Here is a 26,673-nt window from a genome sequence, read left to right as displayed (position 1 = left end):
TATTTTGATTATATTTGGTAAACTCTGTTTCACTGCAAATTTACCATTAATCAGAGGAATTAGTGCATGCATGGATGGGTTAAAACATCTGTTTTTTGTCTCTCAAGAAAATATTTCACTCTAAATTTAGTATTCTGTCCATTAATGAATCTACAGTTTTTAAGGATATTAATTGATTACATCTATTCCATTAAGTGTAATCATAATTATCCTTTAAGCTATCTCTGGCTTTTAGGTATGGATCCAGACTTTTTTTTTTAATAAATTTTTATTTATTATAGTCACACATACACACACACAGAGAGAGAGAGAGAGAGAGAGAGAGAGAGAGAGAGGCAGAGACACAGGCAGAGGGAGAAGCAGGCTCCATGCACCGGGAGCCCAACGTGGGATTCGATCCCGGGTCTCCAGGATCGCGCCCTGGGCCAAAGGCAGGCGCCAAACCGCTGCGCCACCCAGGGATCCCTGGATCCAGACTTTGTATAGTTGCTTAAAAGAGTAGGTTTTAGGGCTTCTGTGTACCTCGTCAAAGTCCAGGTTGAGAAATGAAGTTGTGATGCCATGTTTAATTCAGTTTCAAAAATTTCAAACTCACAAATTCATCAGAGATTACTCTATTTACAGGGAGGATTACTTTTGAAAGTTTATATGGGTAATTTTATTTTCCCACAGCCTCCAGCTATGTGTAAGTGATGGACTGTTATTTTAATGTGTAGTTTTGCTTGAAAAGCATGGGTAAACAGGGTTTATATAGCATTAGAGATCACCTTCTGCCTCCTGAAAGCTAAAGTTGATGTTACTGAAGAGATACAGATAGTTTATTCACTTTAACTTGAGCATATATTTGATCCTTTTCTATATAAAATAAATCTAATATCTGGTTTTTTTTTTTTCCATTTCTTTAATTTTGTAGGAAGTGCAGAGGAAGCCTAGCAAAGCCGGTATTCAAATGTGTGACTTTTAAGTATTAACCACTTAGGGATAAATTTAAGAGATGGGAAACATATTCTTGCTTTGCAAACCATTTGCTTCTGTGGAAGATGGTTTTTTTCTGACAGGCCATGTATCTTAAGCACCATGCGAGCTCTTTGAGCACGCTTGGCTGTTTGTAGAGCTCTCTTCTGCAGTAGGAGGGTTACTTGGTAACTCAAGTTAGGAAGCTGTTGGCAGCCTCTGGGTGTTGGAAGTGAAGTATATGAGCAGAGGAGGTGGGGAGGAACTGTGGCAGCATCGTTAAGATGGGACCCAGGTGCAAGACAGCACAGCATGCCTTGTAATAGCCTAGCAAGGCCCTGAGACGTAAGAAATAGGCATCAGAAGTGGATTGGTTGCTTTTATATTGGGTGATGTTTGGGTGCCTCTGCATCGTTGAGAATGATTTGAGATGGATAGTAAGCATGGCAGTGACTTTCAGAATTGAGAGAGATGTTCTGCTGGGAGAGGAATTCTGACATGAAACCAGAAAACTTGATATCCAGACATTATTTTCTTCTTTCATTTAACTAATAAGTATTTTTGAGAGAACATTTGTTGAGTTTTTTGAAAATGAAATTTATTATTGTGCCTGGGTATTTATAAGACAACACTGTGATAGGACTATAAGGAAAGAATGAAAGGAATTGTGGGAAGGAGTGTTTGGCTGAAGTGAAAATTTGAAAGCAAGGGGCTCATGTCAGTAGGTAAGTGTGACATTAGTCTGCTAGATGGCAGCCAGCTACCTCCACGTAGGCATGGCTTAATGCAGCCTTGTCCTTGCCCCCCAGTCTCCATTGTTCTCAGATTAGATCTGTGTATTCACTTTGGGCATGGAATGTTGATAGTTCAAGGCATCAGATGAATGCTTTTCCCTTTTCTGTCTGTATCTGGCTTTAATTAACATGATTCGAAATATGGTGTCAAACTGCAATATTGATGTCCAGTAGAGAAGGACAGTCTATAAATTGCCTATATAATTTTTAGTTTTTTTAATCCTCACAGTAACATTCATAAATGGGTTTTATCTTGTTTAGTCATATTCATGTGTGAAAGTATGTTCACTGAGCCTAGCTTCTTAGTGTAAAATTCAGGAACCCTTTCAGTAAAGCAGGAGTTCTTAAGCTATATCAGAGTTTCTCAACCTTGGCATTGATATTTTGGACAGGATAATTCTTTGTTGGTGGTGAGGGCTGCCCTGTTCATTGTAAGATATTTAGCAGCATGGGATCCCTGGGTGGCGCAGCGGTTTGGCGCCTGCCTTTGGCCCAGGGCGCGATCCTGGAGACCCGGGATTGAGTCCCACGTCAGGCTCCCGGTGCATGGAGCCTGCTTCTTCCTCTGCCTGTGTCTCTGCCTCTCTCTCTCTCTCTGTATGACTATCGTAAATAAAAAAAAAAAAAAAAAAAAAAAAAGATATTTAGCAGCATCACTGCATCTACTCAGTAGATGCTGGTAGCATCTTCCTATCCCCAGTCGTGACACCAAACATGTCTCCTTGCATTGCCAAATATAATTTCCCTAAGGAGGCAACAACTCTCCTTCTACTTCCCCTAAGAACCATTGAATTCAAGGTGAAAAGGAAACAGTAAAGCAACTTCCAAATGGTATGCTGTGTCCCTGGCTTTGACACATTCAGGCAGGGGGTGGGGGTGGGGTGGGGGTGTAGAACTTCATAGACTCTAGGCTGCACAGCTCCAAGGGGTGATCTGGACTTGATGTGATCTATGCTCTGCCCTCCTCCCCCAGCTTTGCAAAGGGTTGCATTGTTCATTTGAACTCATTAGAACTAGCATCCTGTTCTAAGATGGACAGGAAAGACATTGCTTGCAAATCTAACAATGGCTGGTTAGGATAGCTTTCTGTGTGTACCAGAAGGTGTGTAAATTCTTTACTTGAATTCAAAAATGAATTAAAAAAATCACTTAATTTTCTTCCTTTATGATTTCTCTTCTTTTCTTTTTCCTCTAGTTTCTCTTTCTTTTTAGTGTAATATACAAAAAGGTATGGTAAGTTTTTCTTCTTTTAGCCAACAGTTTTTATTTTTTACTCAGTTTTAAAAATCAGCTAGTTCTGTGTGTGGGTTTTCATATTTTATAGTACTAACAGTAGACTTTCCTTTTGAGAATCTGTTTTGATGATGAATATAAAAATGGAATGCCTGTTAGAAGCTGTAATTCTTTGATCTGTGTTTTCTGCAGTAGCTTTGGCTGGGTTTGACAAGTGTTCAGTACAATTTAGTATTTTTGTGGACCTTTTGAAATCTCAACCAACAGCTTGACAACGTGGCCTCCTGAGGTGAACAGAATGGGTGTTTGATTCAGCTGTCTGATATTTAAGAACACCTTAGAAACCTTTGGGGAAAAAAACCTCTTGGTTGCATCTGTGTTGCATTGTTATACTCTTAAAGAAACATATTTAGGGAGGTACCTATTTCAATTATTTGATTTCAGGAGTCACTTTCTTTACCTGAGGACACTTCTGCTGGAATAAGGAAATGGTGGTATTGGCTTCTTGAAATAGAGGTTGAAGATTCAACTCTTGATTTGTAGCTTTATCTAGGGGAAAAATGCTTCAAAAAATGTGGTGGTGCTGTATTCCTTTATTTATTTATTTATTTATTTATTTATTTATTTATTTAGTTAGTTAGTTAGTTAGTTAGTTAGTTAGTTAGTTAGTTAGTGCTGTATTCCTGACAGATATTTTCTCTAAAAATATTTGAACTCAAAATGTCAGTCCCTTAGATATAAAAGTGTAAAGATACAAATGGAAGTGACTTGAAAAAAAATTTTTTTAAAAAAGATTTTGTTTATTAGAGGGAGAGAGCATGCATAAGTGGTGGGCAGAGGGAGAAGCAGACTCCCCACTGAGCAGGGATCCCAGTGAGGGGCTCCATCCCAGGACCCCCAGGATCAGGGCCTGAGCTGAAGGCAGACGCTCAACCGACTGAGCCATCCAGGCACCCCTGGAAGTGATTCATGAAGTTGAAGATATTTTCCAAAAGCCTGAGGTTTGAAAATGTATAGTCAAGCCCTTCTGTGTCCATATAGCACATATTATTTGTTAGGAAATGTTATCATTATAAAAATACAGCTATTCATTTAGAAAGGTGGTTTTCAGCACCCTTGTTAGAAAACAGAGGGAAACTGGGTTGCTGGAGCCATTAGTCTGAGATTGAAAAGGCTCCTGGGAGAATGATGGGAAGACCAAGTCCTCGGTGCTGTGACTATTTCTGGGGCTGTCAGTGTCTGCAGAACCATTTAGTAGCATTATTGGGAGTCATAAGAAGGAACCGCTTCTTGTTCATTTGGCACACCTGGAAGGGATATGGAAGATAAACTCCATCATATTAAGCCATGCAGAAACAGCTAGACCTTGGTTATATTCTCTCTTTTCTTTTTGTATTCTCCAAAGTGACATTAAATATTGTTTTAAGGGTGAATCTAAAGTTTAACCAACGCTAGTGTATATGCCTGTTGCCGTGAAATGAAGTCTCTCAGGGAAGGTCTAGCCTTACCCAAGTTAAATGTATTGAGTTCTTTCATTTGGTTTTCAAATGCAAATGTATACAAAGCCTATTTGCATGAAATGAAAATAGGACAAAACATAATTTGTACTACTTACATAAGGGCTCTTAGCATGGGGACCAGGGGCATAAATCTGAAACAGAAAATTATGGTTATAGAATATTTAAGATATTTTCATTTTAAGCATACAAAAGCATTGGAACAAGATGAACAAAAATGCTTCTTGTTAGGTGCCTTTAGAGGACCTCTTTTGGTGAACGGGTAACTAGCTCATTATTAAGGTATTGTGAGTAAAGGGGTATTTATAATGAATGGAAATTATATTCTCTTAATAAAGACCAATGCTGCTTTGAATGTCTTTAGCTTAACAGTTTTTGGAGCCATTTCTCATTGTACAGTTTGGTGTTTCAGTTTAGCCAGCTTGTGATGGGAATGATCACAGAGATCTAAGTTAGCTGTGTTTTGTTTCTGATTGTCTAAATGATTCATCTTATTTTCAGTACTGTTATAAGATGCTTGGTATATGATGTTTTGGCCTTTATTTCACTTTTTTTATTCCATTTTTTTATCTAGAATACTTGTCTCTTGCTATTGATTTTTTATTTGAAAATAACTGTTAATCCTGATGGTGGGATCAGTGTGTGAGGTGGCTGAAAACTGAGCACAAAATTATTATTACTATTTTTTTTTCCAGAGTCCAGAAGTGGTGACAGGTTTTTATTTGGATTTCTCGCTGTAGATAAAGAGATTGTATTAAGCAGAATGCTATTACTGTAAGGGCCGAGGCTAGCAGAGAAGTTACAGGAATTCCTTTCCTTTTAAATTAACATTTTAGTAAGTGGTAAATCCCTTATGTGGAAATGATTCTAGAATGTGTTCTCTTCAACCACAGAGAAGATGTTGGAGAGAAAATGGAATTCAGTAGGCAAGTCTTGGCTGAGAGATGCTTATTTTCTAACGCTTTAGGGGGGAATTTGGTGCCTGCAATGAGGCTCAGAGTCATGGCTACTGTGGTCGGTCCATAGGTATGCTGACTCTGCAGAGGTGTCATTTTTAAGAAGTGTGAGAATTTGATTGCCTCCCACCCCCGCAGGAGTTTAAGGTTCAGTTCTTCATTAGATCAACAAACAAAAAGTTCCTCCAAGTACTAAGTTCCATGTTTCCCACTGGATGCTGGGAATGCAAGATCAATATAACTTGGACCTTGCCCTTAAGGTCCTAATGATCTTTTAAGGGGAGACAGATATGCAAATGAATGATTGCAGTATACAGAGATAGAAGGGAAGCCAGAGTGATTACCTCTGTCCTGGTTGATGAGGAGATGTGGTCAGAGAAGGCTATGGCAAGGGCAAGAGGGATGGGAGTGGGGAAGAAGCAGGAAGTGTGCTGCAGGCAGAAGGAAAGTCTGTTTTTGAAAGGTGCCAGGGTGGATTGGCACATAGGTTAATTCTGAAGTCCGTAAGGAATGTGGAACTTGTTGGTGGCTTAATTCCCAAACATCTTATGTAATGAATTATGCACATTAAGAAGACATTGATTCTAAAAGATTTCATAATTGATGGATGTGGAGACCAGTTTTGTGTATTTTGCATGCATTCTGGATTTTGTAAAATGATTACTCTAAGGTATAATGTGGGAGAGAGAACAGATGTTTTCAGACCTGTGAAAGCAGTATACTGCTTTTGTTGAGTATGAGAAAATAGCCTTTATAGAATCCTAGAACATTCATACAATCACGTACCATAGAGATCCTCACTTTACAGATACAGCAGTTGTGCTAAGAGGGATTGCTCCTCAGCATCACACAACTAGTGACAACGTGGTAGCTGTCTCCCCTCAGAGCAAGTGTTGTGAAAGAAAGCATGAGAGACCTGCAAGATGGAAGACACAGCTGTTTTATGATCCAAGTTTGGAAGTAATATTCCATCATTGCTTGCTTGTTAGAATTAAATCCCTAAAATCCAACCTACATTCAAGGGAATGGTGTTACACAAGAATGTGAATACCTAGAGATACTTTAGGGACTGTATTGGAGGCTCCTTACCACAAGCATTAGTTAAAACTTCTTTTGGTTGTAGCAGAAGTCCCCTAAAACTGATTTGGGTGGGGAACCCGAGAGGGAAGTATTATTGGAAGTGTATAAGGATATTTTTATAGAAGGCAATGGTGCAGAACATACCTGAGTCTTACTTGGAATTGGGAGTTAGATAGCTTGTAGGAACTGAGGCAGCTATTTCTTTCAATATTTTACTTTTAAATTCTCTTGTCAGTTTTAATTGATCTTATCTTTCTCTATGTCTATTTATTTTTCTGTGAATCTTTATTATAAAATAGCTTTTTTCTTCCTCTATACATGGTAGCAAATGGCTACCTCAATGTCTTCAATTCTAGGTCCGCAAAAGACTGACTAGAAGCTCTGTTCCAATTTCCTAAGAGAAAGGATTGAGTTCACTTAGATTAGTTGATAGGATGGCTCCCCCTGTGAAAGGTGTCCAGTCATCTATGACATGGTGAAGGTCAAGGTTGAGTATGGACAGGAAGACTTACCATTGTTTGTTGTGGGGAATGAATACAAGGGGTGAGGTTGGAGAGGATAGTAAATGGTTGGGGGAAGCCCAGTGAAGGACAGTTAGAAGTAATTTTCTCATATTTTGTTTTTAAAATACATGTTTTGGTTTTCCTAAGACATTCCCAATATACTTCCAAAATAGTAGACCTAAGATGAATTAATTTAGGTAAAACTCAGCGGGGAGTTCATTTTTGACAAGACCAACCTTAGCAGAAAAACATGATTGTTTATATTAAAGAAATTAACAGAAATGTTTTTGAGACTTTTGTTAACTCGAAAGCTAGAAGATCAGTAAGTTTTGAATAAAATTACAATTTATTTCTCTTTCTTTTTGAACTTGCCCCTTATAAATTTCAGATTTATCTACTTTTTACAAAACATTCTTATGCTGTGAACATCTGTCAACTTTCCTATCTTAGATCTTTTTTTAGCAGTTTATGTAACTTGAAATTAGCATTTCTCTTCTGTTCTAAAACTGCCCATTTAGTGTCTTCACATAAACCATGCTTTTGGCTCTAATTGATTTAAATAAATTATAAAGAAGCAAAGATTTTTATTGACATTTTTGCATATTTACTTCCATAGCATTTAAAAATAGTGCATACTTTGACATAGCTGTAAAATATATTTTTTTAAGATTTTATTTATTTATTCATGAGAGACACACAGAGAGAAAGAAGCAGAGACACAGGCAGGGGGAAAAGCAGGCCCCATGCAGGGAGCCCAACATGGGACTCAGTCCCAGGTCTCCAGGATCACATCCCGGGCCAAAGGTGGCGCTAAACCACTGAGCCATCCGGGCTGCCCAGCTGTAAAATATTTTGTATTATGATGAAGATAGACACTGAAGGCCTTTCCTGGGTATAATTTTCTTTTTGCTTTGTAGATTAATCAGGTGATTAGTTTTGAGTTTTGTCCTTAGAGTTTGATTTGAGCAGTCCAGTAGTAGCAGCAATTAAAGCAGATTAAGTATGTGGTAAATGCTAACCTTTATATATGTTAAAGCATTGTTTTGTTGATTAAAAGTTGAGACTGACATAGTTGTCTGGGAATTGCTGTGTGGTAGATAGCTCTCTTAACAGCTCTCAGAAGTCTCTGAGTGGGGAAGCTGGTGGTGTATATGAATGGGGGAAGCAAGGCAAGTGCCACTGGGGCAGGGCGGATGTGGAGACCAGAAGAGTGATTCTGATTATGGCAAGGTCCACTTAACTTGGGTTCGGTAAGGTTTGCTGGGTGGTGCTGCTCTGGAAAAATCTACTCCAATTATTTATCCTAATGTATTACTCACATAATACACCATTATTGTAGATTTAGATTTGGTAATAGTGCTGCTATTTCCTGTTAGAATCTGGTAGAGAAAAAAGACTCTGTATTGCAGTTGCAGGAATCTCTGGGAAGATGGAGCAAGTTTCTCTGGCTTATTATTATTAATTGCTTCTTTTGCTTTACTCTTTTCAGGCTGTTCTTTCTTATAATCCTGTCTCTTTCCCCTTAACAGATGTGGAGTTGGTCATGTCACTGCCCTGCGTAAAAACCTACTTTGGCTCCTATTGTAGTTAGAGTAAAGCACAAACTCCTCCTCATGGCTCACAGTCATTATTCTGTCCCTGCTTGCCACATAAATCTCCTTTCTCATATAGCGACTCCAGCCACAAGGACGGACTTGATGTTTGTCACACTACCAAGCTTGTCCTGGTCCAAGGTCTGTGCACTTGTTATAGCTTCTACTTTGCAAGATCTTCCCAAAGATAACTATCTTGTAGGCTCCTGGGCAACCTGTGTCACCTCCTCGGGGGTCTATCCCTAGAAACACAATTCAGGGAAAGTTCATCACTGTGGCAGTTCTGTCATTTTCTCATCACTGTGGCAGTTCTGTCATTTTCTTACCTCACTTTGTTTGCCTATTTGTTGTCTGTCTCCCCCAGAATATAAACTCCATGAGGATAGGGACAGTGTGTGTCTTGACCATCATAATATTCCCATTATCTAGAACAGTCCTTGGTACATAGTAGTTGCTCAGTAAATATTTGAACAACTAGAGATACTGCATTCATTTTACAGCTAGTAAACATTTCTTTTTGTTTTACAACCTTGGCATTTTTAAAGGGCATAGGCCAGTTATTTTGTAAAATATCACTCAATTTGGGTTTGTCTGATGTTTTTTCTTGATTAGGTTCAGGTTGTATATACATTTTTGGCAGGAATACCACAGAAGTGATACGTGAAGAGGCACATGCTGTTTGTCTCATCATTGGTGATGTTGATTTTTTGCTTGGTTAAGGAGTGGTACCATTCAGGTTTCCTCAGTGTAATGTAGCTTTAATTAATAATAATAAGTAATTTGTGGGGAGATTGAGACTATGTAAGTATTCTATTTCTTACCAAACTTTCACTCATTAGTTGTAATGTCCATTAATAATTTTTTAGTTCCTTCTCTGTTTTTTGGTAGGCAGTGTAAGGAAGAGCTCTTCCTTCTCCCCATTTGTATAAAAATCAGTATGGAGTCATGGATTCTTATTTGGTGAGTTGTAATCTCTTCTTATTTTTTGTTGCTTAACTTGTCCCAGATTTGGTGGTAGGAGCCTCTTTAAACTGGTTCCTTTCCAAACTATATTCCTTAGATATGTCCTTATTGTTCCTGAGCACTTCCTTAGTTTCTGGCAGGATTTCTGCTTTGTAGAAATCATTTTTCTCTTGGTGTGGGGAAAAAAATTTTCTTCCCTCTTAAAAAATATGGATGTAATGTTTTCCTTATAGAACATCACATAGTATCAGTAGCAAATCATGATTCCTGAAAATGTGACCTTAAATAAATCTTTTTTTTAAACTGTCATGATTTTGCTTGTTGTTTCTATGAAATCAAAGAGTAGTAGCACCTTATCTGCTTGTAGCTCAGGGACTAAATGACATGTGGTCAGCAATACTTACTGAGTACTGCCAATGCATAATGCTGTCTATCTGGAGCTGATAAAATTATATAGGAAAGTAGAAGAGAGCATGTCTCTGCTTTCTTTTTCTTTTTTTCTTTAAAGATTTTATTTATGGGATCCCTGGGTGGCGCAGCGGTTTGGCGCCTGCCTTTGGCCCAGGGCGCGATCCTGGAGACCCGGGATCGAATCCCACGTCGGGCTCCCGGTGCGTGGAGCCTGCTTCTCCCTCTGCCTGTGTCTCTGCGTCTCTCTCTCTCTCTCTGTCTCTCTGTGACTATCACAAATTAAAAAAAAAAAAAAAAGATTTTATTTATTCATGAGAGACAGAGAGAGGCAGAGACGCAGGCAGAGGGAGAAGCAGGCTTCCTGCAGGGTGCCCGGTGCGGGACTCCATCCCAGGACCCCGGGATCACGTCTTGAGCCAAAGGCAGATGCTCAACCACTGAGCCACCCAGGCGCCCCTGTATCTGCTCTTAAGGATGGGTTTAGTTCAGGAAGGTAAGGCTATATACCGCACATAAGAACAAGTGAAATTGAGAAGGTGAATTTTAACAACTGTCTGCTTTATCCCGCTCACATGTAAAGATTACCATTTGGTTTGTAGCAGTAGTCTCAAGAACTTGGTGCCATTTGTGACTACTTCTTGTTGAACTCACACCTGTAAGACAAGGCAAGGCCAAGGCCTGACCAATTTTATCAGTAAAGAAAAAACAAATTACTTTTAGATTTAGGTGGTTGATTACCTACAAACAGAAAAAAGAATAAGTGAAAGGTGCCAGCTTCCTGTAATCTTTTTCCAACATACCAAGCAGGGTGATGCTGAAGTAAGAGGGGCCAGTGTATTGGCATGTGTCATGGGATACACTACTGCCAGGAAGCCAAGTCTAGATTGCAGCTAAGTGGGTTTATATTTTGGAACTCTATTTGGTGCGGAGTGGAGGAATGTGCAGAGAGCCCCATACTTCACCAGAACCCAGGAGGCAGTGAGAACCCGTCTCATGGCAGCCGCCAGAGAGACAGGGAGGCTAATGGGAGATGGCTTTGCTGTGATCTGAATGTTGCCTCCCTGCCCGTTCAGTGTTGCAATCTTAACACTAGTATTGAAATGTGGGGCCTTTGGGAGGACCTTAAGTTCTGAGGATGGTGCCCTCAGGATTGGGATTAGTACCTTATAATAAAAGAGACTCCAAAGAGATCCTTAGCCACTTCTACCATGTGAGGACACAGAAGTCTGCAACCCAGAAAAGGGCCCTCACCCAACCATGCTGGCACCCTGATCTTCGACTTCTACCTTCCAGAACTGTTAGACATAAATATCTGTTGTTTGTAAGCTATCCACTTGTGATATTTTGTTAATAGCAGTATAGATGGACTAAGACAACCTCTTAGTGGCTCCTTAGACCCCCCCCCCTCCTGTGATACAGGAGGATCGTAAGATATTCCTCCAAGTCATATCAGCTGTGGTTCAGATCTTGTCTACACGGACTATTTGGATAAATGCAGGGTGTCGGGGGCACCATGGCAGAGCATTCTTCTGTACCTCTTTCATTTTGTGATGTGATTGATAACTCCACACAAAATAGTTGTATTGCCTCTAATTGTCCTTCAGGCTGTTGTATTTCGCATTGTCCTGTCCCACCTGTATACAGGTCTATTCTGTAATAAGCTATTATGTGAATGTGTATAAGGTTGTTCTGAGAGCCTTTGTTCTGTCTACTCTATTCTTCACATCTAATCTAAATTCATGGATGTTGGAGTGCCTGGGTGGCTCAGTCGGTTAAGGTTTGCCTTCGTTTCAGGTCCCAATCTCAGGGTCCTGGGATCCAGCTCCACATTGGGCTCCCTGCTCAGTGGGGAACTTGCTTCTTCATCTCCTCTGCCTGCCACTCCTCCTGCTTATGCTCTCTGTCAAATAAATAAAATCTTAAAAAAAAAATTATAGATGCCATTTGCTTGAAAATCCTAGGTTAGGCTATCCATGATATATACAGAGTCACTGGATTTCGGCAAACATTGTCATTTTAAACAACTGTGTGTGTGTTTTTAATTGTGGCAAAGTTATACATAACCGTAAAACCATTTTTCAGTGTATAGTTCAGAGCCATTTAGGTACATTGACATTGTTGTACAGGCATCAGCACTGTCATTCCCCAGAACTTTCTCATTTTCCTAAACTGAAACTCTGTACTTACTAAATAATAATTCCATCTCTGTCTTCTCCCCCTGGCTACCTTCCTTTTTGCTTTCTGTCTTTCTGCCTGACTGCTCCCAGTATCTCATATATGTACCCCCATATACAATACCTGTCTTTTATGATTGGATTATTTCACTTAGCATAATGTCAGGGTATAGCATCTATCAGAATTTCAATCCTTTTTAAGGCGGAATAATATTCCATTATATGTATATATCACATTTTGTGTACTCATCTGTTGATGGACATTTGGATTCCTTCCATCTTTTAACTATCATGAGTAATGTTTCTGCAAATGTGGCTGTATAAACGTTTGCTTGGGTCCTTGCTTTTAATTCTTTTGGGTATATATCCAGAAATGGAGTTGCTGGAAGGATCTGTGTTTTGATACTTAATTTTTGGTGAATCTGTGTTACCATTTAAGCTTAAATGTGATATGGATAAGATTGATCCAGAAGCTGAACTGTCAAATTGTATTTACCTTTATGAGACCAAAATGAATGATTTTGTTTTTAAAGACAGTATTTGTTATTTCCTTGATTACAGAAGCAGCATATTCACTGTAGAAAATTTAGAGAAGCCTATAGAAAAATATTACCTATAATCCCACCATGCAGAGCAATGCTTTTTTTAAAGTATTTTACACTATTACTTTATATTATTATTATTTATTATTATTTTTTTATTTTATTATTTTTTTACTTTATATTAATATGAACAAAACACCCTAATGATATGTGTAGATACATGTATCTTTTAATTAATTAATTAATTAATTGATTTATTTATTGGGTGTCTGATCTTTTTATTTTGTCACTCTTAGAAAATCTCATTTTTGACTGGACTCAGACTTAGAGGTAGAAGCTCTCAGAGAGGACAGCCTCCATCTCTTGGCAATCTGTTCCTGGTGTTTTTCTTTGGCCTCCTTCATTCTCTTGGCCAAAAGTTTAGCATATTCTGCAGTCTCTTCCTTATTTTTCTTAGTACGCTGTTTCTTCAAAGCAATACGCCGACGTTTGTGTTGGAGGACATGTGGAGTAACAAGACGCTGTATCTTAGGTGCTTTGGTTCTAGGTTTCTTACCTTCTTTGTTTAGGGGCTTTCTAACAACATACTGGCAGACATCGTCTTCTTTTGACAGATTAAAAAGCTTTCGGATTCTGCTGGGCCCCAGGCGACGAGGCACAGTAGTATCGTGAGTCCAGGAATATCCTTCTCCCCTTTTTTTACAATAACCAAATTGAGAACACTGAGTTTGGCATCCACAATGCAGCCCCGAACAGATTTGCGCTTCCTCTCTCCAGTCCTCCTGGGTCCGTAGCAGGAATGCCCCTTACTCAGCAGCAGGCAGACACGGCCATGGGTCAAGAGACCCTGCTTCATGGGGGAGCCTTGTTTGTCATTGCCACCACTATTCGCACCACGTAACCCTTCCATTCCTCGCCCAGAGCATCAGCAGCAACTTCTGTGGCCATATGCTTCTCATAAAAGGTACGCAGTTTGCGCTCATCATCCACTTCAGTGAGTTTCTGGCAGCCAGTAGCTGGGAAAGAGCTGTTCAGCTTCATCCTGAAGCGGCCTACCCTACATGTATCTGTTAAAAAATAAAAAAAAAATACAGGTTTATGGGTCAGAAAGCAAGTTTATGTGGTGGGAGATTACTAAAATACAGGTATTTTTCATCTGTTTATTCACTGGTTCATATCTCTCAAATTTATTTTGTATTTGTATATAGACTTAGATGGTGTATTTCTTTCAATTTGGGGTCATGGAGGATGTGGGGGCGATCTGGCTGTGACATCTGTCACTCCATTGACCACCATAGTTGATTTGACTGAGCTGGCTGGCTAGGTTGGTGTCCCCTTCCCTCCTTACTGCTCTGTGTGCATCCCTCCTGAAGCTATGCTTGGCTGAAGAGGACCACCTTCCCTGATAGAGGAGGACTCCTCTGTCAAGGGTATAGGAGTAGCTGCACTCCCCTGCTAGAACCTCCTAACAAGCCTTTGAATTGGAGTAATGCTATAACTATGACCTCCTAATTTTCTTTTTCTCTTACTATAAAATAATAATTCTAATAATTTGAAATAATCTAACGTAAATTAACATTACTATAGGTTGTACTTTTTATTTTATTATTTTTATTTTTAAAAGATTTTATTTATTCATGAGAGATACAGAGACACAGGCAGAGGGAGAAGCAGGCCCCATGCAGGGAGCCCGACGTGGGACTCCATCCCAGGTCTCCAGGATCACACCCCAGGCTAAAGGTGGCGTTAAACCACTAAGCCACCAGGGCTGCCCCAGGTTGTACTTTTTAAAAGATTTTTGCTATTTATTAGACGGAGAGAGAGAGAGAGAGAGAGAGAGAGAGAGAGAGAGAGAGAGCGCACAAGCAGGGGAGGGGCAGGGGGAAAGGGTGGAAGCAGACTCTGCTGAACAGGGAGCCCAACGGAGGTCTCAATCCCAAAACCCAGAGCTGAAGGCAGACACTTAACCTACTGAGCCACCCAGTTGCTGCAAGTATATCAGTTCTGTAATTTATTTAGATTGCTCATGACAATACTAATTATGGTAGCATTGAATCTAAGAATTTAGATTTTTGTCCTTTAGGTTTTTCTTTCTTTTTAAAAACCTCTTAAATAATAATATATTCTCATGTCTTTGGAGGCATTTCCTTAGGAAGCATTTCTAAAGGTCAGTTTTTGAGGCAAAGGAATAAAACTTGACAAGTAGTAGGTAGGAATTAAAAAAAAAACTGCTTGTTATTTTTCAGGTATATGTGGGTAATTTGTAATGTAGGTTTGAGAATTGTCAGTTTGCTTACTGAAATATTCATTGATTAATTAAAAAATAATATTGAACATATACTGAGGACCATAATAGTTTATTAAATACACAAGTTATTACAAAGATATATGAGATATGGCCTCTGATTCTAGGTCACTAAGTTTGAATAGGTTGTGAAATTCTAATTGTGAAAGATGAGAAGTATACACGTTATCGTTTAAGGCACTGTATCATAAGTACTGCATTAGTTATAAAAGTAGATGCTAAAATCAAACCAAAAAGAATGTGCTGTAAGATATCAAATGTGGCAGAGATACCTTTTGCCTCATGTGATCTAAGATAGCTTCATGGAAGAATGGGTTGGGCTGGGTCTTTTGGGTGGGTGGTTCTTGTGAAAATGTAATACATTTCAGATAGATGGGGAATAACAATAGGAAAGGCCTAGAGGTGGGGAAACTACAGGATTTATTTGGGTCATGGTGAATGGAGTCAGTGTCAGTTCATTCTCAGAAGAGGGGAAGAATAGTCTAGACAAGTCTTGGGCCTGTCGCAGCCTAAGGAGTTCATGTGTAGGGTCCTGAATGCCAAGTTAGGGAGTGTCAGGTTTTTTGGGTAGTAGGCTCACTTGATCAAAGTGGCCCTAGGAAGGTTAATATGTTGGAGACATGAGAACTAGATGGGAATGGGAAAAGATCGGAAACAGTAAAGATCAGTGGCGTTGGTTCACTGAGAAAGTCTGAGTGTGGGATGTTTGGATTGGAAAGGAAGTTATCCATAGAAGCCATCCTGCTGCTGCCATACTCCCCTCCCCCCACTCTGACATTGCAAATGTGCTAAGAGTCAGAGCACAGACTTTACAAAAGTCTTTGTATTCCCCACCCACCTGATACTGAGTAGTTATGAAATCGTCGTTGAAAGAAAGGAATGAAGCAGCAATATAATTTTGTGCCTAATGGTGTAAGAAAAAGGAAGGAGTCAGAGTTGACCCTGCATCTTTGGGGACTGTTTGAATGCTGTTTTAGTGAGGGGAGGTTGGAGAAGTAAGGAGGAAGAATTGGCTTTGAAAAGGGAGAAGGTGAAATTTTTGAGTTTAGGCAGGCTTATTCAGTCTTTTTCAGTGGTAAGTGATAAACAGGTTTTCTAAAATTCATCTTATAGACTTGCTGTTAATAAAATTTTCTAATCCAGGCAATGTGGAAAGGTCTGAATGTTCTCATCCCCAGATTGGTGTCGAAGAGATGATGGGAGGATCCAGATATATAACTAGTTTCCTTGATGAGAGATGTATGTTAACAGTGCTTTTGTGGTTTGAGATTTTTGATCTCTTATCTCATATGACTTCTGGTCTTTTAGCCCTTTCACCCAATATTCCCCATCCTTCTGAAGAAGAGAACAGGCATGCAGGGGTGAGATTGAAGTACTCACATTTAACAAAATTTTTTTTTTTGAATTCTTGTCTTTAGGTTATTCAAGCTGCCATTGTTCTACATAACACCAAAATGGAAAGTTGACTAAATTTTCCATTGTATTTGTCTCTCATGCAATGAGATATACCAATTTTTGACCACCAGACATATGTTTTTAAATTGGTTAAAAATGTTATGTGTTTAACTAATTTAAAAATATTTTGTGATAGAAGAGTCAGATCATTAGGATAATCTTTGAATTCATATTCATAGTAGTGTAAAATATTAAAGATGATTTTCTAAACCGTTTTGAATTTTTTAATTTAAAAATTTGTAAGCAATGTTCTTTTATTTAAGAATAAAGTACTGTAAAAAAAAGAATAAAGTACTGCATCAATGACACAAATGATCTACAATAAATAAAGTATTTTTTTTTAAATAACAAAACTGATGTAACATAATGTCACAGTTAAGTAGTTAAAAGATTAAAATATTTGCCCAAGGTCATTCTAATGATGAGTGAAATGGAAAAACCGAGATGTGAGACTAGCTCTGTGTGATTCAAGGCAAATTATTTGATCCCATAGTAAGGTTGTGGGAAATCTTGCAGCCCCTAATTTACTATTCTGTAAATTACAGAGAATAGCTACCTAGAGGAGTTGATAGACACAAGAATAGACTTTGACTCATGGCAGGTTCTCAGTGATTTGTAGCTATGATGATGCTGTTGATGGGGTGGTGATTAGTATCATGGGTATCTAATAACAAATCTATAACAAATTATCTTGTCCATTGGACTTCAATATACCATTCTTCCTTTTTGAAATATCCTGTTTTTAATGGGCTTATAAAACATCCACTGATTTTTTTCTTCTTTAGCTGTTATGCTATTTTTTGCTTTCCCTGCTTCATTACCACACACATTTTGCTGGCTTGTGGACTGCCTATGATACCAGATTAATGTCCAGTTACTGCCTTCTCATTAGGACTCAGACAGTTCTGGCTGCAGATACCTATAAATTTATATTATACCTTTATTTTCTAAGTTTTCATATAAAAAGTTTTCAATTCTTATGTGAAAGCTCTAATATAAATGATACATTAGTTTGCTTATTAGGCAATTTACTTCTGTGAATTTTGTTTTTGTACTTCATTTTCTCTAGTTACCATTTTTATGTTTTTCCAAAAATATGGGTTCTTTAGACATTAGCCTATTAACGCTGTCATGTAATTATTACATTTTGAAGAAAAGATCTTTGGGGTGCCTGGGTGGCTCAGTCTGCTAAGCATCTGGGTTTGGCCCAGATTATGATCTCAGGGTCCTGGGATGGAGCACCGTGCCTGGCTCCCAGTGCTTTGGGGAGTCTGCTTCTCTCTCTCCCTCCACCATACTTGTGTGCGCACATGAACACTCTCTTTCAAATAAATAAATAAATAAATAAATAAATAAATAAATAAATAAATAAAATCTTAAAAAAACCCATCTTCTTTTACAACTTGAGGTCTTTAATCAAGGCAAAGGCTGCATAAATCTGAGGAATGGTACTTTTTTTTTTTTTTTAAGATTTTATTTATTGAGAGAGAGAGGCAGACACAGAGGGAGAAGCATGCTCCATGCAGGGACTTGATCCCTGTCTCCAGGATCACACCCTGGGCTGCAGGCGGGGGACTAAACTGCTGCACCACCCGGGCTGCCCCTGACGAATGGTTCTGACTATTGGGGCCTTTTTGAAATGTGGACTTTTTTTTTTTTTTTTTTTTTTTTTTTTAGTTTTTAGAGAAGGAGAGAGAACACACACACAGGGATGGGGAGGGGCAGAGAGAGAGAGAGAGAGAACCCTACACAGGGCTCAATCTCAAAACCCTGAGATCATAACCTGAACTGAAATCAAGAGTTGGATACTTAACTGACTGAGCCATCCAGGTGCCCTGAAATGTGGAAATTTTTTATTGTGAGTTCACTTAGTGCTGGTATAAGTCCAAGTACACTATATATATGCTTTTGAGATTAGCCATTTAGGATATGTTTAACAGTCAACTTAAATGTATTTTGTATCATACTGAAATTTGGACATTAATGCTTTAGAAGGTGGAAAATTCTAAATACAGGTGAAAGGTTTTTATCACTTAGGCTTCGTATTTAAGAGTCAGTTCTATCTCACACTTACCTCGTAATGTTTATTGAGCTGGTGAGGTTTATGGAGTATAAATAAAGATAGATTATCTTTCCTGGAGGACATTGATTATCTTCTCTGGAGGACATTTGAAATTAAAAGCTACAAGAGTAATGCAAATTTGATACTTAGCTAGAAAAGAAAAAAACTATATATTTGCACATTTATTTTTAACTGTCCTCATGATATAGACATGGGTAGAATGAGTGGTTGACTATTTTACTGCAGCGTTAATATCTTAAGGTCAAAAGAAAACCTAGATTTATTTCTTCTGTGCTTAACAAATAAGGATACATTTCTGTGCTTCCTACTACCAATTGAATAAATTATAAACTCCACAAATTAAAAGTCACAGAAGAATAAATAACCAGAGCTGAAATGGTCTCTGGTTTTTATGTTGTTACTGTCAGGATTACCTGCCATCAGGTTACCTATCGCAAGTTGAGATGTTTTTGGTTAACTTCCCTTGATTCTGAATTGTCAGTTCTCTTTTTGCCCCCATTAATCATTGTATGTTAGAAATTTCCAGTTAGGTGTAATATTAGATAAAAAGAAAATAACTATTAATCTAAATAAAATCTTTAGCTAGTTATATTAGTTTGAAGATTATACCCTGCCTATATAAGGTATTAACTATAGGAGAAGCTGAGTAAAGGATATAATATTGGAACTCTGAAATTTTATAAATTCTTCTGTAATCTGAAAATTCTTTCAAAAGAAGTTAAAAATGAGTAGGCTGTTTTTATCAGCTATTGCATTATTAGTGTATCACAAAACCAGATAAAAGACATTTATTTATCTGTTGTAGGGAATGGGAATAGATTCTCTTTTTAGATGATTGAATTCCTTGTTCATGTTCATTGACCTGAAAAATTAAGAGTTGATGTATCTCAGGAGGATGGAGATGCTGTGTTAGAGTGTGTTTAGTAAATGCATACTTGTTCTTTCTCATCTTCTGTATCCATATGTGTAGAAATATGCAAAGATACCAGTTTGTGTACATACGTGCACTAAGTGCATCTAAGTGAGGTCACTGGCTTTCTAAAAGTATTGATTTCCTTTTAGCTTGTTACACATATATTTTCTTGATGGGATGGCAGCAATGATTTACTTTTTGAGAATAAATTAGAGTCTTTTATTTTGCAAAAAGCAGCATGTGATTTGGGGCTTCATGTACAAGTTGAGTGATCAAATGCTTTAATGCTGATTTAGATCTAAATTTAAGAAATGAGGTTTTGTTTATTTTTGAAATGGATGGGATTCATTCCCAAGAACAGTACAGAAACCTTTTTGTACCATGTACACATCACTGGACTAAGGTTAACATTTGTATGTTTCCACTTCAAAGGATTTCAGTTAGATGCATATTTCATGTTTAAGTTACTGGTGACATCTCTATTAATAGATGGGAGTTTGAGGTTTTTCAGCAGTTGCTGTATATATATAGGCCCTGCTATGGTTAGTGGAGGCTTGGGCTGCATTCCCTTCCATTCTTTCTTCCTGGAGCCTACTCCTTTCTCTTGTTGTAGGACCTGCCCTCTAGTAGAATTTCTGTGATGAGGAAAGTGTTCCATATGGGCCATCTAATATGATAGCCACCAGCCTGTGTGGCTGTTGAGCACTGGAAACATGGATAGTGTGACTGAGGCACTGAATTTTAAGTTTAATTTTAGAGAATCTAAATGTAGCCATATATGGCTAGCGGCTGTTGTTGGATAGCACAGGTCTAGGGCTGACATTGCTAGTTTCTTGAGTGGTGTACTTTGAATAGCGGTTTCAGTGTGATGGAAAGGGTATGGACAGAGATCTTCATAGGGTAACTGAATTGTCCAGTGTTCGATATAAAATCTCCACTAAAAGGGTTTTAACTGACTTGCTGTGGAAATAGTGTTACTTGTTTCCTTGCCTGTGGGGTACCTTGGGGGACAGGTACCTTTAGGGTACCATTACAAAACTTCCATCTTTTTCATTTTAACTTTTCCATATCAATAAGCATACTTCTGTCTCATCATTTTTAGACTCTGTTATCTAATTATCCTTTTTTATATTACATACAATTTGTATATTACATAAAATTCTTAGAAGACTAATCACATACATTTTGGGGCCACATCTTTGCTTTGTTCCTTAGGAAATTCTTAGGATTAGAATTTCTAACTCAGAAGATAGGTAGCTATTTAGATTTTTGTTTTGTTTAATGTACACTGCCAAAGTGCTCCCTGTTGCCACTGCTCCCACCTTCCCCCACAGGGTTTGCCAGTTTACCCTCTGAATTGGCATTTGGGAAAGGTGGTTCATCAGAATCAGAAACATTTTAGGGGTTCTATGTTTATACAAAGGTCCTCTCTAAAGTAGCATCCACATATTTATAAATATTTTGTCTTATTTTTTCTGCTTCATTCAGGACAAAAAAAAAAGTGACCCTGAATTTTTGGGTTGACATTGGGGTGATATCTTTAAAGGGGCCTCCGTAGAGCAAGGTTGAAGCTCATTTGACTAGTCCATTGGGAGCTCTTGCCAACATTCTCTCTGCTTGTGGTTCTGTACATGCTACCTGTTGTGTCACTTAGAGACACCTGGTTCCTGGGACGGCAGGTCTGGAACCCTTCAGCCCTTTCTTCATGGGTTGAGGAACATGGCTCTGTGTTCTTGCCCTGGGCACTGGTGCTGCTCCTTCTCTGATAGGAGAACCCACCTAAGCACAGTGTTCTGGTATTTATGAGGCTGGCACATCTTCTGCTGTAGTTAGCCAACTCTCTGGTCATTGTCTCCAGTTTGGCATTGAAAACCAGTGCTGCTTTCACATTTGGGACAAAAGGAGGCCTTTTTCTTTCACATTTTTGGTTAGGATGCTCTTTTATCTTATTTTTGAGAAAGGTCTCAAGTTCAGAGGCTTCTCGAAAGAAAGTGGCCTATGTTATTTTTTATTTATCTGTATTTTTAAAGAGTTTCTTTTTTTAGAGCAGTTGCAGGTTCACAGCAAAATTGAGAAGAAAGTACAGAGATTTCTGATATTCCCTGCTTCCCTCTCCATGCATAGCCTCCCCCATTATCAAATCCTCCACCAGAGTGGTGTGTTTGTTACAGTTGGTGAGCCCACACTGACACATCATAATCACATACTTTTTTTAAAATTTTTATTTATTTATGATAGAGAGAGAGAGAGAGAGAGAGAGAGAGAGGCAGAGACACAGGCAGAGGGAGAAGCAGGCTCCATGCACCGGGAGCCTGATGTGGGATTTGATCCTGGGTCTCCAGGATCGCGCCCTGGGCCAAAGGCAGGCGCCAGACCGCTGCGCCACCCAGGGATCCCTATAATCACATACTTTATCTTAGAGTCCACTCTTGGTGTTCTGTATTTTATGACTTTGGACAAATGTACAATGACACGTATCCATCCTTACCATATTATAGTACAGAATATTTCACTGCCCTAACACCCTCTCTGCACCTTCTGTTTGTTCTTTCCTTCCACCCCACTTCTTGGCAGCCCCTCATTTTATTACTGTCTCCATAATTTGGCCTTTTCTAGAATGTTACATAGTTGGAATCCCACAGTATGTAGCCTTTTCAGATTGGTTTTGAAGGGAAGGAAAAATTCCTTTCTAGCTGTTAAGGTCTTCCAGCTGGGCTAAGAGCTAAATTTACCTGAGACAGATTAACAGGAGAAATAACCAGAGTTTGATTACATGTGCACAGAGGCACAATAATGAAATTGAGACCCAAAGAAATGACCTAGGCAATTTTTATACTTTTCAGACAAAGAAGACAATAAATCTGCAAGGAATTGACAGGGCAAAGAAAACAATGTTGGGAATGTCAATTAGTAAGGAATTCTAAGCAGAATTTGGGCAGGGGTAGTAAATTAGTAAAAAGTAACAAGCGTTGTTTGCACAGCATTCTGGGCTCTAAATGTCCCATCCCTGGTGATAAGGATGTCTCTTTAGCTCCTAGTACAAGGAGGGTAGCTTTTCCATGGGAGATTTAGTGCCTGCTTTTAGGGGACAGAAGAGGGTTGGAATATTCTTCGGTAGGATGTCTGTTAAGTACCTTTTATGCTGAGTAATCAGTATGCCAAAGTGGTACATTTTGGAGTAAGCCTGCCCTTGGCCTGCCATGTAGTAATATGCATTTAAAGATTCCTCCATGTTTTTATATGGCTGATAGTTCCTTTCTTTTGAGCGCTAAATAATATTCCATCTCCTGAATGTATCACTATTTATCCATTTACCTGCTGAAGGACATCTTGGTTACTTCCAGGGTTTGGTAATTATGAATAAAAAGTGCTGTATACATCTGCAAGTAAGTTTTTGTGTGAAGGTAAGTCTTCACCTCCTTAGAGTAAATACTAAGAAGAGGGCTTGCAGGATTGTATGGTAAGAATATCTTAAGTTCTGTGGGAAACCACCAAATTGTCTTCCAAAGTAGCTGTCTTCCAGAGTACCATTTTGCATTCCCACTGTTCTGTTAATAATGAGAGACCCTGTTCCACAGCCTGGCCAGCATTTGGTGCTATTAATGTTTGTATTTTGGTCATTTTATTAGGTAGTGGTAGTGTGTAGTGGTGGTATCTCATTGTTGTTTTAATTTGCATTTCCCGGATGATGTATTATGTAGCACATCATTACATATGCTTATTTACTTGCATTATTTTAAGTACTAATTTTAAAATTGTGGCAGAAGTGAACCTATACTAAAACAGCCTGGGACAGTGCCTGATTAGCAGGGAGATGAAATCCTCAAACTTTAGAATGGTTAATGAAAAGATCTTTTCTTTTAATAAGTACTGAATATATGAAAATGTAGGGCTGTATATGGATGGGAATAACCGCTTGCTCATTAAAGAATAGAGAATTTATGTGGGAAATAAGATTTACAGTGAAAAGTTACAAAATCATTATTTTATAAAAAGCTGGAAGAGGCAAATGGATTAACATGTTTGAATTCACCTGGCACTGTGCCATGCTTCATGCTCATTACTGAGTCTGATATAGCTGTAGAGGAATGTCAGAGGTACTTTTGGATAGTGTTGTGTGATCATTGCAGGCCACGAGACCCACTTTGGAGGAGGAAAACCATGGGTGCAATCAGAAGGAAGAGGAGGGCTCAAGCTGAACCTAGATGGAAAATGATGAATTTGATCAATTCATCAAATTGATGAAATGAGCTTTCCAGGCATGGAGGGTATTATGAATAAGGCTTGCTTCACAATTCTGTGAGGGCAGAGGCCAAGTCCTTTCTGTTTACCATTATAGCCCAGAGTCTAGCATAGTGCTAGTACTATTTGATGCTCAACAAAAAGTAATGGAGTAAGTGATAAGCAGTAGGTGCCCAGTAATTATTTTTCGAATACTGTGAATTTGAAGCAAGCGTTTCAGAGAGTAATTCTGGCACTGTAAAAGGTTCATATGGGAGTGAAGAGGGAATACTGGAGAAGTCGTCTGAGGCCGTGTGGAAAGCCAGGGAATTTGAACTTTATTCTTAGGCAGTGAGGAATGTTTTTTCACAGCAGGGGAGTGATGTTGATGATTGAGTTGGAGTTTTTAGTAGGTTATATTGGAGAGGGAGTTAAAAAAGGAGGGAAATTAGAATTCCGGTCTGGAGACAGGAATATTTCTCAGTATCATTGGCTGTTCTTAGCTTCTAACTTATTGAAAGGAAGACCCAGGGGTCACAAGCTGGATCTCTTCAGTCAGATTTCAGGTTAGAATCTCTGCTCTACCATGTGTTAGCTGTGAGAACTTGGGCCTCTTACTTAATTTGCTTCAGCCTCAGCTTCCTTTTCTGAAAAATGAGGATAATAAACATATCTACCTCATGGAATTGTTTTAGGGATAAAAATAAAAGTAAAGACAAAGTATTTGGTACAAAGGAAGCACTTAGTAAATACTAGTTAATAATAATAATAAGTGAGAGTCATTTCTTATTACAGGAGCTTAAATCTCATGGATTTTACAGAGTAAAACAAACACAATGTAGGACAGTTTAGACATGTCTGGAATGCAGTTCTGAGAGAGGTTGGCTTCCCAAAGGTGGCCTTTTCTGGAGAAGTCACATGCTGTTTGCCAGAGCGCATCTTCTGTCTTAAGCAGTATAGTCAGGAAGTGGGCATGGTTGTCAGGGCACACTTATATAAATGGACATTTTCACAGCTCTGCCATTTAAATATCATTTTCGTAAACCAGAAAAAGGCAAATCTCAATTACTAGAAGTTAAAAATTCCGTTGAACAAAACCTACTTTTAGGGGACCTCTAATTTTTCCCAGTCCACATACAGCCCCCCAATACCCTATTTAAAACATTAGAGTATAGATACTGGTTTAAAATGCTTAGTTACTACTTAGAGGGTACCGTTTGTTTATCTTTGTATCAATATGAGGAAGTGGGTAAAATCATGGGGAGAGTGATTTAGGTGCACATTCTAAAGGAACTCTTATAAGTACAGATGGATAGAGTCTGGAATTAATCACAGATGAGGCTGTGATCCTTTTGCCTAGAGGTCATTATGACAAAGATGAGAACTGCTGATTTGGGAAGGCAGTCCTGTAGTGGAAAAATACCTAACCAGGAACTGGGAGACCAGGTACAGTGTTCACTCAGTCTTTAGCTGCATGACCTTGGGCAAGTCTTGTATATTTTCTGGGGTTCAAGTTTCTATCCTCCTGTCTAGCACTGATTTGTAGGAACTACTCTACTGCAAAAAATGGAAAATAATAGTCTTTTCCTTATTTGCAGAAAAAAACTTTTAAATTGGAATTGCTACGCTAGTATTCTGAGTTTTTCTTATATGAAATTGTCTTGAGTTTTTTTCCTTCTCTCTGCTACCAGGTATTCATCTATCTGTACTTGTTATTTTCATAGATATGATAGGCTGGGGTACTCATTTTATACTCTTTTCAACTGTCATAGGCATATCTCTGCCATTCCCAGGTGTGTGGTAGAACAGCCTCATATCCTCATTTTATGATGTTTTCAGAGTGCTCCTCCGAGGTGGAGCTGAGTGATGCCTTGGAGCACTGAGTGCTCCACAGGCTGGTCCTGTGGGTGGGGACAGGCTTCCTGCAGGCATGGGAAGTGCCCTTTTAAGTTGGTATTAAAGAAGACTTTGATGGAGAATCATAGATTTTAGATCCTCAGAGGGGCCTCAGAGATCATCTTTCTGGACTCTCTTTAATCAAGGCTCAGAGTTATCTGAGGTCATAAGGCTGGGCTCAATGAGCAGATCTCCAGACTGCAAACTGTTGTGCTTTCCACTACTAAATTCTGAGATCTTATTGCTGTTTATATTCAGAAATCATTCAGTGTTCTACTTTTTTAATGTATAGGATGGAGTAGTGGTAGCCTGCCTGTTATCTTGAGGAACTTACTGGTGATCTGACATCATGGAAATCTGTCCTGTTTGCTTTGTGGAAGTAGTCCAGTGCTAAACATATAAAAAGCTAATAAATTATCAGGCAGAAATGGCTTTGCAGGGTATTGTGGACAAGATTAGTAAAGAGTATATTAAGTACTGGTGACTGTGGGTGATGCCTTCCATGTGGGTATCAGTGGGATAGAGGGACAAAGCAGGGAAAATGAGCCTTGACAGAGATCCTGCCTGTGACCTTGAACTCAGCAGCTCCGTTTTTAATCCTTCCAGAAGCATCGGCCAAATTATTAAGGGTATACATGGCTTGGTGTTAGAAGTAGGTTTGTTGTTAATCACATTTGCAAAGCCGAGGGTAAAAGGCTCGACAGAGTTTAGGAAAGCTGTGGTCTCTGGCAAGACTTAAACAGAATTGTATCAATAATCACTGAAAACTTGGGATTCCTGCTTTCAGAAAACACAGAAGAAATCAATTGTTTATAGGAAAGAATTATGAAAATATAAATTAAGAGAATGAGTTGTTGGCTTTAATATATGCTTTTGAGAAAACTGCTCTATTGGGCTTTCCCTTGTTGAGTTTATTTTGCCTAAGATTTCCATAGGATTTTTATTACTCTGCTGAGCTGAAGATATATAAACATTTGCAACTGAAATGTGTTCCTGAAATTAAGTGTACTAATGTACAATTGAGTATTTTTCTGCTTCTGCACATTATCACATACGTATTTCATAAGTTGGACCTCAGAGA

The 26,673-nt window shown here is 38.6% G+C and overlaps 1 protein-coding gene and 1 pseudogene across 1 annotated transcript in view; one reads left to right on the top strand and one right to left on the bottom strand.

Annotated features, from left to right (window-relative positions):
• The window catches only part of CCNY (cyclin Y), a 232,873-nt gene that overhangs the window by 8,468 nt on the left and 197,732 nt on the right, over positions 1-26,673 (top strand). The gene's annotated exons all lie outside the window — the stretch shown is intronic.
• Positions 13,003-13,760, bottom strand: LOC129499038 (40S ribosomal protein S6-like; annotated as a pseudogene).

This window comes from Nyctereutes procyonoides, unplaced genomic scaffold (genome assembly GCF_905146905.1).
Source record: "Nyctereutes procyonoides isolate TBG_1078 unplaced genomic scaffold, NYPRO_anot_genome, whole genome shotgun sequence".
Classification (NCBI taxonomy): Eukaryota; Metazoa; Chordata; class Mammalia; order Carnivora; family Canidae; genus Nyctereutes; species Nyctereutes procyonoides.
The sequence above is the reverse complement of the archived record's forward strand: the minus strand, read 5'-3'. Positions and strand labels throughout refer to the sequence as shown.